Source organism: Ictidomys tridecemlineatus, chromosome 3 (genome assembly GCF_052094955.1).
Source record: "Ictidomys tridecemlineatus isolate mIctTri1 chromosome 3, mIctTri1.hap1, whole genome shotgun sequence".
Lineage (NCBI taxonomy): Eukaryota > Metazoa > Chordata > Mammalia > Rodentia > Sciuridae > Ictidomys > Ictidomys tridecemlineatus.
Window position 1 is genome coordinate 103121828 of NC_135479.1, and position 12954 is coordinate 103134781.

Genomic DNA, 12954 nt, shown 5'->3' on the forward strand with positions numbered 1-12954 from the left:
AATCAGGATTCACTTTGGAACGGTGTTTTTTGAAGTTTTAATTGTCTCCATTCTGCTTGATAAACTATGAAAAACAAGAACATAAATAAAATTACCAGTACATTTATACCTGGGAACCCAGCTACATGTTTAGAAAAGTATTTAAAAGGATTAAGGGAAGAAATTTCTTTAGACAAATACCCCAGACTTTTCCATTATTAAAGGTAGGTGCTTTTCCATTAGCCATGGCCAGAGCCTGAGATTGTAACTTTAACACATCCAAAGAAGCATTATGAAAAGGATCAAGACCCATTAGGTGATTACATACATTTTGCCTTTGAATCCCAGTATCATTATATGGAACTCTAGTAACACAAAATTGGGTAATGTTATAATTTTTTTGAAGTCTCTGAGCCCATTGTAAATCTTGCACTTACTATTCTGGCCATACAATAGAATCTTTTAATCGTTGAATTTGGTCAAAATTTTTTGGTAAATATATACTTAAGTTTTCCAGGTTTCAGTAAAATTCTTTTGGAATTGTTGAAGGTAATAAGTAGTTTGTACCTGCTGATGTAATATCACTACTTCACTAGATGCAGGGGTGATGGTACCATCGAGAACATCCATGTCAGCAATCAGCCACCAGATAAAGAGTTTAGCATGGTTTTTCACATGTTGCAGAAGTTCCTGCATAAATGCTACTAAAGGGGTCACCTTCCATGATTTTTTAAATTTTACAGAGAGCCAGATAGCTACTGGATTTTTGAGAATTATAACAGTTTGTCCTGAACTTTGCCATAAAGCTCACTTGACACATTTTTGTAGCATACAGTTCTTAAACTTAACATAATAATTTTTGTGGGGCATTATATTGTACTGGAATGTGTCCATACAATAAAACATAGGGATTAAATACACGCTGTGAGATAGAATTTCTTATGAAGAAAAATGTTCACATAAGTAACTTTGAAAAACCAATTGTAATGATAATCACTATTCCAGACTCCAAATGGTTCCTGAATCAAATCCACCTCAATAGTTTCCTGAGTGGGCCCCAAATTCATTTTCATGGTTGGAGATGACAGTCTTCCTTTGACTAGTAAATAGTGGAGTTGGAATGTAAAGCAATTCTGTAAACATGATCTAAACTGTACCTGTAAGACAATCCTCATCCCAAAGCTCTGGATTCAGCACCAATCAGTTACCCAAACTACAGCATGTTTTCCTACAAGGGAAAGATTTCAAGGATGGGATGTAACACAGTCACACCTGTTGGGGATGCAAATCAAGTCAAGATGGTGCCTGGCAGTTTGCCAAGAGGAGTGGTTTGTGAAGTAAAGCCAGCGAACCATTGAGATGATTAGGATTCCTTAATGACTGACTGCTGTATTTAGATGATGTTAATTAAGTTAAGCTGTGTGTAATTAGTTGGGTATATGTACCTCTGCTGTCCCACAGAGAAGCGGCTCCTGCTACCTTGGGTGCCTGCTACTTTGAGTTCTGGCTCAGTTCCTGCTAAGTTCACTTGCAATAAAGTGTTCCCATTTCAATCTTCAAGTTGCTTGTCCCCCCCTCAGTTATTTTTCCCAGCCGGACTTCAGCACACACCATCATGACAATTCATCTGAAGGGTCCCAGTGTTCACGGTAAGAGTATAAGGGTCTTTTATTGAGTAAGTAGCATTAACTCCCTGCCAGTGAGGAATATATGTCTGGTCTTTGATTCTGCTTTTCATATGCAAACCAAGACTGAGGCCCAGTGTGGTGACAATATGAGTTATGGAGGAAAATTCAAAGTGGCAGTTGGGAGCACAATCCTGAGTAATTGAAAAGAAGTGCTTGGGAGGACCCAGCAGTTTACAAAGAACTTGGCAAAAAGGTGGTGGAATTAGGATAGACTGAAGGGGGAAGATGAATCTATTTAACTGGGTGAGTTATGGCAGGTTGTGAAATGTGGGCCCAACAAATCACCATATCACCAGTTATGTTCACAGTAGTACATATTATGGAGACCATCATGAGGTACCTATTAGCAAGAATAATAAGCTTGCTCATTTATCTCTACTGCCCCTCTGTTATGTCTGTTGTTTTCTTAAACTGTCCCCATGACATGAGGTGTGCTTTCCTAATTTGAGGCATTGACATTTTTGCCTGTAGTGATGGGATTCCCACTTAATCCATCAGCTGTTTATCAGGAATGAGCTAGTTGTTGTCTCTGTTGTTTCAGGTCTGTTGTGGCTGTTTGTGAGTTTAAAGATGATATGTAGAAACCATAAGGAGAATAAAGAAATTTGGGTGGGGGTCAGATCAATGAATGTCCCTTAAAATCAGTGATCACAAATGAGGTATACTATTTGAGGAGTAGAAAGTTGAAGGGGAAATAAATATGATAAATTTAATATATCTCTTGAGTATTAAGAAAAGGTAGAAGGACATCTGAGTAAGGGACATTAGTAATTTTGGGCATAAGGGTCAGCAGCTTCCTCGGGAATGGCTGAGAGGTGGGTAATTGGTACTCAGGTGGGGTCTGTGAGGATAGATTGATAAGAGGCATTAACAGAAACAAGATTTAAATTGCTCAAATAGATTCAAGATGGATGGCCTAGTTGGGGTGGTCAGAATAACTTTGAAGAGACCCTTCCATTTTTCTTATAAGGAGGCTACATGTTGGGAAGAAGAGAGGTAAATGAAGTTTCCTACAAAAATAGGAGGGGCCCCCTGAATACTTCAGGTGGGGGAGGGGAGGGTTGGCCTATTCACAGAGGACCATCATGAGGTGAGCTAAATGTGGGGTTAGGACACCAGGAGAAATGTTGGTGATTGAGGTTGCATAGCGGGTGGAAAGAGAGGTTACCCATAGAGAATTTCACATGATCTAATCATTAGGGGATTCTTGGAGGAGAGTTTGAATTCAGAGAAGGGCCAAAGGGAGAAGTTCAATCTGAATTAAGTGAGTTTTTATAGTTTCATAAGGTAGACTTTATGTTTCTACTTGTTCTTTTAACATTTCCTCAGCACTGTTGGTGGTAGGGAATGTGGAAGTTTCATTTTATATATAAATTTTTAGCCAATTCTTGGATAATAGAATAGATGAATTTGGGGCCATTATCAAACTGGGAAGGTGGCATGTAAATCACAACATGGAATTATATCTGGGCAAAGTTGTGTTGCAATTGTAGAAGCCCTTTTATTGGCAATTGAAAAGGCCTCTACCCATCCAGTGAATGTGTCTACCAAGAATAGGAGCTATTTGATTTTTCTTACAGGGCACATGTGGGTGAATCAAGTCACCAGTTCATGGCAGGAAGAGCTCCCTCCACTTGGTTGTAAGGTGTGGGGATGGTCTCACATTGAAGTTAGGATTAACCTTGAGGCAGGTGATGCAGGTTTGAGAAACTTGTTGGAGATACTGTAACTTTAAAAAGGACAGGTTTATTTAATTCTTTAGAAATAAGTGGAGGGAGGGAAGGTCATGGTGGAATAAGCTGTGTATGTAGGACAATAGAGAGCTCTAGTTTCATCAGAGGGAAGTCAGAGTTTTGTGGGAATTGAATATAAAATTGAAGTAGGAATTTGGGATGATTGAGAGTGGTGGCCAGAGACAGCCACTTGTCTAGCCAGTCTGTCAGCTTCATTATTTTCTAAGAAAATGTACTGCTTAGTGGATTGATGTTCTCTACCGTGAAGTATAGCCACCTTGCAGGGTAAGAGAGCAGCTTCAAGCAATATTTTTTATGTAGGTGGCATTGAGAATGAGTGTTCATTCCTGAGAGAGAATACCTTGCTCTCTATAGATTAAGATGTTGGAAAGAATAATGTTATAAGTGTATTTGGAATCAATAAATATGTTGATTGATTTACCTCTGGCTAGTGATAAGGCTCAAATGAGGGGGACTAGTTCAGCCTGTTGGGAAGTTGTGTCTGAGGGGAGAGGGGAGTCCTCAATTATTTGAGTTAGTATGAACAGAGAATCTGCTGTATATGCCCCATGAATCATTGTGTAACATGCAAGGTACAGGGACTCTTTGGGAAGGCTCTATTTATGAACCAGTCTGGGGAGACAGGAAGCAGTTGATCAGTTATATATTAAAATGAATTTACTAAAAAATTGAGGATGTCAGTACAAGAGTGAGAAGTGTTTTTTTCTGACAGAAGAGTGGTGGGGTTTAATGAAGGGTCTTTCTGGAAGGTAGCCAGGGGATCCAGGTGTTGTGCATGCAGTAATTGATCTCTGGCTGGGGGAAGAAGATCTGGAATGGAGTATGTGGTGAGAAGAGTAATGGGTTGATATAAAGTATCAATGAGGCCTCATGGATGAGGAGAACTGCTGTCCCTAAATTCTTGAGGCATTGGGGCCAGCCTTGATAGACTAAGTCTAATTGTTTGGATAGAAATGCAATGGGGTGGGAGGAATTCCCTGATTGGTAAAGAACTCCTAGTGCTGTTTTTGTTCTGAGTTGAGTGACAGGAAGAAAGGCTTACTAGGGTTTGGTGAATAAAGAATTTGGGACTAGAGAAGTAACTCTGAAGAGTTGAAATAGAAGAAAAAGAACAGGATCTGAAAGAAACCCTTTTGAGTCTTCATAAAGTGGTTTGGCCATGAGGGAGAATTTTGGCATCCAGATGCAAAAATAATTGAAAAGCCCTAAGAAGGAAAGCATATCCCTTTTAGTGGAAGATAGGCAATGGTTTTTAAAGCCTAGAGTCTTTCTGGGGCATGGTATGGGTGGTGGGAGTTAACAGTATGCCTAAATATTGCTCCTGAAGGGAGCAGAGCTGGGTTTTAAATTGAGAGACCCTGTACTCCCAAGAGGCCAGGCAGTTAAAATGGATTGTAGTTTGATGTTTGGAGCATTCTAGTGAAGAGCAGGAGGTTATCTACATACTGTATAAGGTGGATGGGGGATAAATGTAAGGTGGCTGCATCCCATTGGAGTGTCTGGCCAAAGTAGTGGGGACCATCTTGGAAGTCCTTGGGAATATGGTACAGATGAGCTACTGAGATGAATTTGTGTCTGGGTCAGTCCAGGCAAAAAATGGGTGTGAGGCAGGATGGGGAGAAATATTGAAAAGGCATCCTTCCTATCTAATGCTGAAATGGGTGGTAGAGAATGGGATATGAGAAAAAGAGTGTAGGGATTATGTACCACAGGATATCTGGGGACAACTGCCTCATTGATTATTCTGAGGTTCCATAGTAGCCAGCATGACCCATTGGGTTTCTTCACTTTGAAGATGGGGAAGTTGTGTGGGTAGTGGGTTGGTAAAATACGGGCCTATAGAAACGGGAGATGATGGGCCATAAATTCTTGAGAATTAAGAAAGTTTGAGAATATTGGGGATGGGTGATATAGTGAGTTGGGTCTTTTAGTTGGCTATGGACAGGGGAATGGTGTTTAGCAATGTTACACTGAGAGATATCTCAGGCTATGGGGTAAATTCCAGAGAGCAAAGAATGATCAGGAGGCTTAAAGTGTGCAGAGACTAGATCTGTGATGGAATGTATTAAAAAGAAGGTAGTGGACCTTATGGGAGGGGTGATAATGGAGGCTTTTAATTTGTGGAGGAGATCCAGACCCAGTAGGGGAATGGGGCAACTTGGCACAACTATAAAAGAAAAGGATAGTGAGAGGGACCCAAGCATGCAAAAAAAAGGAGAAGTGTCTTTAGTGGATATATAGGAGTTCCCATGACTCTCCTAATAGAGGTATTTGCCTTGAAAGTGAGTCCATGCCATTGAGTCTGAAGCAAAAGACTCACCCCAGTATTAACCACAAATGAGACTGTGTGGCTGTTCACCATCTGTGTGACCCAGGGCTACTGGGATGTGCCATCTGAGGTGGTAGCAGCAGTGGAGCTTAGGCTCCCTCATTCTAGCAACTCAGTCAATGGGACTTGCGAAGCAGGTGACTACACTGAGGGGAGGGTTTTTTTCCCTGGGGACAGTCCACCTTCCAGTGTCCCCATTGCTCACAGTTGTGAAAGGAATTGGTTGGGACCTCAGGTTAGGGTAGGCTTTTGCCCAATGTCCCACCTGCCCCCATTGGGAGCAGGGCCCAAGAGGTGTATTAGAGGATCTTGTGGAGCCACTGGCTGCAGGGACACAGATAAGGATGGCTGATTCCAGGAGCTGATATTTAGCTTTAAGATGCTTTTCTTTCTCCCTTTTGGCCTTGTCTTCTCTATTATTAAAGACTTTAAAAGCAGCATCTAGAAGCTATTGCTGAGGAGCCTCTGGGCCCTTCTCTGTTTAAGCTTTTTACAGATATCAGGTGCAGACCTGCTGATCAGTTGAACATGGAGAAAGAGGGTACAAGGAGGAGTATCAAGGTCTAGCTTGGTGTACCTGGTAATAGCCTCAGAAAGTTGAGCCAAAACGAGGGCGGGGATTTCATCACATCCCTGGTGATTTCTCTGATGTTGTTATAATTAAACTGGGTATGAGAGTTTTTTTCATGTCTTAAGAAGTAATTATGTGTTGGAGTCTAGTGAGCCTGGCACCTTGCGGTTGATATGCCCAATTAGGTTCAACTGCAGAGATGACATGATCTTCTACAGGATGGGCAAGGAAGCTTTGCGCATGGAGGAGGTTGGCATGCTCATCAGGGGTCAGGGTGGAAGCTAGGATATAGTAACCATCTGCCCAAATAAGACGATGAGACTGTGTCAGATGTGTGAACTTCTTCCTATACTTAGAAGGTTTTCAGAAAATGGTTCTACTTATCCTCTATCTGGAACATATCTGTCATAGAAAAGGAGACATGAACTTGGACTGTCCCTTCAGCCTCTCTCTCCTCTGTGAGAAGGAACATGTGTTGCGCTGGAAGAGTTTTTGACTGTGCACAAGGACAGGTTGGCCAGGGGGAGAGTGACCATGAGTTTGGGGCACGAGGAGGGGGATCTGATAGTTGAGAAGTGGTACCCTGGGATATGTAAGGAGGGGTTCATCTGCTATTTCTGGACCAGTGATTGAGAAAGAGAGCTTTGAGTCTGTGAGGATTCATTGTAAAGCAGAACAGGGCTGACATAATGAGGGCTTTAAGCTGAGATAAGCTATCTCAGACCACTTGACATTTTGTTGGAGGTAATTTTCTAAGTCTTGGAGAATTTCTTTATCAAAGGTCCCATATTAGGGTTGTTTGTGCAAACTATTTAATATTTACTGTAGCCAAATTTGATATCCAGGTCAGTTTGGGAGTAAAGGAACTTAAATTGATGAGACAACCCATTGGGAGTTCTGGGAAATTATCTGGATTAACTCCCATGTTGGAGGTTTGACTAAAGTGATGGTTCCAGATCAGAGTATCTCCCAAAATCTTATCACACTGGACTGGACTATTCCAATGGAGAGTGGGAGAACATCTTCTCCTCATTCTTAATGGTGGTGGATTCTTGGGGTCCATGTTGGCCAGAAGATGAAGGTCTTGGGCAGGGTATATTACTGTGGAAGACCAGATGGGGCCTTACATCTCTGGAGAATTTGAAGGCCTGTGTTGGATGCAGGAACAAAATGGCAAAAAGTGGTCTCTGATCCAGAGGTGTGCAGGGTGCAAGGGGGATGGCTGCAGTGCCAAGAAAACAACAAATACAGATCTTTGCACCATCCACATCTCAATAAGGCCACAATAATGTAGCCCAGGGGTGGGGCGAATCTTGGGTTGTGTACTGGAAGCTGTTGAACCAAACTGGACTTAGAGTGCATAAAGTGCCTCCTTCTACAGGGTGAGAGGTCATGAGGGGAACAGTCAGTGTGGGGATTCAGCCATAGCTTTAGGAGTTGTAGCTGGGGGCTCCCCTGACCTCAGAGATCCATGGGGGTGCTGGATGATTAAGAGTCAGTTCCCAGATCTCATCAGCTGTTTAATGTGACTGTTGGGGGAGGGTTTCTTAGGACCGTGAATGGTAATTATCACCTTACTCCTGGTTCCTTGTCAGAGAATAAAAATATAAGCACAAATAACTGAGGTGGGAGCAGACCTCAGTGGATTCAGTGATGATATTTATTAATCCGCAGAAGCAATCAGTCAGGCATTGGAGGGGCTCAGTTTTAAGTTAGAAGAAAATGGCCACTAGCCCTATCTAGAGATGTAGAATAAAGATGGGAGGCATGGGAGGGGGCAGAGGTTTACCAAGGATGGTGGACTGTGATGAACAGCATTATCCAAAGTACATGTATGAAGACATGAATTGGTGTGAACATACATTATATACAACCAGAGATATGAAAAATCATGCTGTATATGTGTAATAAGAATTGTAATGCATTCCACATTCATGTATTTAAAAAATAAAATCAATTAAATATTAAAACACAAAGAAAATGGCCACCAGTTACAGAAGACCACCAGTTTTAATGAGGATAGCTTAATGATTGGAGACTGAAGCAGAACATGTCAGTTTGGGCAGGCTGGAAGAAACTTGTAAAATATACAAAACTCATTGTTACTGGAAGGGATAAAAGCTCAGAGCTCAGTACTCATTGCTTATCTTTCTGCTTCAGGATCCATTGTTATCCAGAGCTTTACCATTTGCTTTTCTCCTTTTAGGACTCATCAAAAGTGGGAAAGTTCAGGTCCCAGGTCTCAGTAGTGCCTCCTCTATTCAGGACCCACTGTTACTGGGAAGTATTAATGTTTGCCTTCTTCCCCCTCCCTCCTCCTGGGCCAAACAGTGCTCCTTTCTTTCTGGGGGCTGTCTTGGGCAATATTATTTTTTCATGTCCTTCAATACATACTTAGGCAAGTGTTGTGCTTCTCTGCTCTATTCTCAACCCTTTTAAAATTTTTCTTTTGTGATGGGACCTTGCTAAATTGCCCAGGCTGGCCTTGAAGTTATGATCCTCCTGTCTCAATCTCCTAAATATCTCGGGTTACAGATGTGTACCACCATGCCTGGCTGATATAATGTTTTTTTTTAAGAAAGTGTATAACACAGACATTTTGAGACAAGAAAAGAGACAGTGTACCTCCAACAAATTCACAAGACAATAGGGAAGATAGGAGTGAAGTACATAAAAAAATCTGGAATAGCTTGGAGCTATGTACATGCCTGTAATACCAGTGGCTCAGGAGGCTGAGGCAGGAGGATTGCAAGTTTCAAGCCAGCCTCAGTAACTTAGTGAGGCCCTCAACAACTCAATGACACTCTGTTCATAAATAAAATACAAGAAAGTTCTGGGGATGTGGCTGTTGGTTAAATGCCTCTGGGTTCAATTCTTGGTATCAAAACAACAAAAACAACAACTAGGATTAGTGCCTGACAGTAGATTTCAGTCTCTGGAAGCCAGCCATGTTTTGAGTTGGTGATCCAGAGGACATGTGGGTATTCAGTTTCACAGTGCCTAGAGCTGGTATCTCCTGTAGTTTAACAGACTTCCTGTGCTTTGAGAAATATTTTTCCAGTTTTTTTTTTGTTGTTGTTAAAATATCCTAGTAGTGACCTCTTTAAATATGCTGTGTAGTGAAGAGGATGTAGTTCAGAAGTAGAGTGATTGCCTAGCACATGTGAGGCAATGGGTTCCATTCCCTGAACCAAAAAAATAAATAAGTAAATGAATAATTTGGTAGGTAGGTAAATTACTGACATTTACAATATTGTAGTCCACTCACTACCTCTATTTTGTTCCATATTCTTAAGTTACCACAAATGCAAACCATGTCTCCATTAAGCAATCACTCTCACACACTGCCTTTTCTGGCTTCATTTTTTTTTATCTGTTGGGTTTCCATATTCTGGATATTTCATATATATAAAACCACAAAATATGTAATTTTTCTGTCTTATTGGCTTACTTAGAATTTTTTAGGTTTATCCATGTTGTACTTTATACCAGAATTTCATTTTATGCCTCAGTAATATTCTACCATATATGTATGTGTTCTAACCCACACATATCACATTTTATTTATGCATTCTGTTGGTAGACATCTTTTTGCTAGTTTTTAAAAATTTTTAAATTGATTTTTTTAAAACAAATGACCATGGAATGCAATACAATTTTTTGATTTTAAAATATGACAGCAGAACGCATTATAATTCTTATTACACATATACAGCACAATTTTTCATATCTCTGGTTGTATATAAAGTATGTTGACATATTTTTGCTAATTTGAGTGGTGCTCCTGAGAACATTCACATACAGGTGATTGAGTTTTTGTTTTCAGTTTGTTTGGTAAATACCTAGGAATGGAATTGGTAGGTCATGTAATGATATTTTATATTTATCATTTTAATGAAACCCCAAACTACTTTCTATGACAACTGTACTATTTTTCATTCCTATCAAAAATGGATAGTGAGGGCTGGGATTGAGACCTAGAGATAGAGCACTTGCCTAGCAGGTGTGAAGCACTTGGTTAGATTCTCAGCACTGCATAAGAATAAATTAATAAAATACAGATTAATTAACAATTTAATATATTAAAAAATGGATAGTGATTCCCATTTCTCCATATCCTTACTAATACTTACTAATTTTGTTTTTACTTTTTTACTGTAGCCACCTTAGAAAGTGAGAAGTGATATCTCATTATGGTTTAAGATTTTGTTTTTGGTACTTGAAATGAACCCAGGATTACTCTACCACTAAGCATCATTCCCAGCCCATTTAATTTTTGTTTTGTTTTGTTTTGTTTTGAGGAAGCATCATTCTAAGTAGCCCAGTCTAAACATTAACTTAGGATTCTTCTGCCTTAGCTCCTGAGTAGTTGGGATTACTTGTGTGCACCACTGCAGTGTGTGTCTAATTTTATTTTTCATTTGATATTGGGAATTAAGTCCAGGGGAGTTTTTTCCAGTCCTTTTTATTTTTTATTGAAAGATAGGGTCTTTCTAGTTTGCTGAGGCTGGCCTCCTCTAACTTATAATCCTCTTGCCTCAGTCTCCCAGGCCTTATAGGTATATGCTTCCCTGCCTAGCTCAAAATAATTCTTAAGAATAAGTGTAACATAGATATTTTTAAACAAAGAAAGAATGTACTTCTAATAGACCATCACATATTAAATTTTTAAGTAATATAGCGCAGGAAGAAAAAAAATATTTCCAGAATGAAATTTAGACACAAAAATTAGATGGAATAAATTGTAGAAATTCATAAATATACAAATGCATATTAGGGTAAAATTATTCAGAGTTTTTCCTATCCCAATATATTATTTTTGTATGATAGAAAGTGTGAAATTCTACATTAATCAATATTTTTCTCAGAGAAAATTAGAAAAAATTCTTCAGAAAAGTTTCATCAAAAGGTGGCCTTTCTTCCCGCATGTAAGTTGGGTGATTTTTGTTATTTGAGTGTCAGCATTGATTAGCACCAAAGGACTAACTGTGCCATAGCCATTGGCCACAAGCATTTGGACACATACCAAGATGGCATCAGTGGTCCATGTCAAACCTATGGTCAATGAAATGATGGAGTCTGCACAGTATAGGACAGCAAAGCAGCAGATCAGCAGCAGAATGCTTTGAGTGGCCCTTTGTTCTGGGGAGGATTTTTGAGAGAGAACTTGGAATTGTGAATATTCTGGGACTACTTTTTGTGTCTGTACAAGAGAATGAGCATGTACCCACTGGAAAAAACCATAAGGCCCACGAAGAAGACATCTCTACATGCCATTAAGGTGAGAAAGAATTCCCTGTGAATGTACTTCATGGGTAGAAAGGAATAGTGTTCAGTGACGAACAGAAGACCAGGCTGGGTCTTATTGGGTGTGGACACAGTGTACAGGAGCAATTTGCTACAGGTGGACATGGTGAAGACCCATAAGAAGAAAAATAGCTTCAAAATTGGATTTGTGTTTTTCAGTTTGATGTTGGCCAACCAAGAGACAGTGGGGCTGATGGTGATGGCCTGAAGCACACTCAGGACACAGGTGGTACAGATGGACAGTCCCCTCATGACCTTGTTCAGTAAGACTAGCACTTTGCATTTGAAGTCTCCTGGAATATCCTGTGTTTCCCAAATGTCTGTAGATACCAAAAGGCCCATGGTGAGGAGCATGAGAATGTGTGTTAGAGCCAAGTGGACGATGGGGAGGTCGGTGATCCTAGGCTTGTGGCCCACATGGACAACAGCACTGTGGAGGCAAATCAGAATTGCATTTGCTGAGATCCCAATGCCAGCCTGGGGATAAAAGGCATTTCTTATGGTTATATAACTGAAATGTTGGTCCATCTTCATGAGGATGTTGAAGTAAATGTTTCTGAAAGGAAATGCAGGACTTCATGTGACATATACAGCATTTTCTTTGCCAGGCTTCCAATCATCAATTTGCACTTTTCTTTCTCTAGAGTCATCATTTACCCAAACAATTCTATACAAATAGGACTAGCTCTGATGCCTCATTTAACTTCAAGTAAGTTCTGGGGCATGCATGGCTCTGGATCGAGTGCTTGCCTAGTGTGCATGATGCCCTGGGTTCTGCCCACCACACTGCAGTCAATACATATATCAGCATCACTTATTACTTCATGGAATGAATTTTTAAATCTCCCATCTCCTCATGGGGTATCTATATCATATCTTTATCTGTAAAACTTTAATAATTACTGTGCTTTTATTCATGTCAATAATTATATTATTTAATGGGTAGCATTTGTGTACTTTCCTGTTTTTCCTGCATATATCTTAAGGGTGAAGATGCCTACTTGTTTACCTTTGTATCTGGAAGATCCAAGACAGTGCTGCCTAGACATTGTTCACCAAAGACTGTTTATGTAAGTCTTGGAGAAATGGAAGTAAGACTCTTCCAGGAAAAATGTCTGAAGAGTCCCATTCTCATGGTTTGTTTATGAAAGTGCAGAACACTGAGGGATTTAGTAGTGTGCATCTCAGACCCAGCAGCCTGTGTTTATCTGAGTTTCACCACTTACTAGCTGAGTGAGCATTGTCAATCAGTTAACATCATGAATAAAAGTGGATAAACACAATACTTTTCTCAAAGCTATTGGAATAAGCAAGTGAAAATCATTT

At 40.1% G+C, this 12954-nt stretch overlaps 1 pseudogene; it reads right to left on the minus strand.

Moving 5' to 3' along the window:
• Positions 1-11209: 11209 nt before the first annotated feature.
• On the minus strand, positions 11210-12156 carry LOC144375695 (putative vomeronasal receptor-like protein 4; annotated as a pseudogene).
• Between the last annotated feature and the right edge of the window lie 798 nt (positions 12157-12954).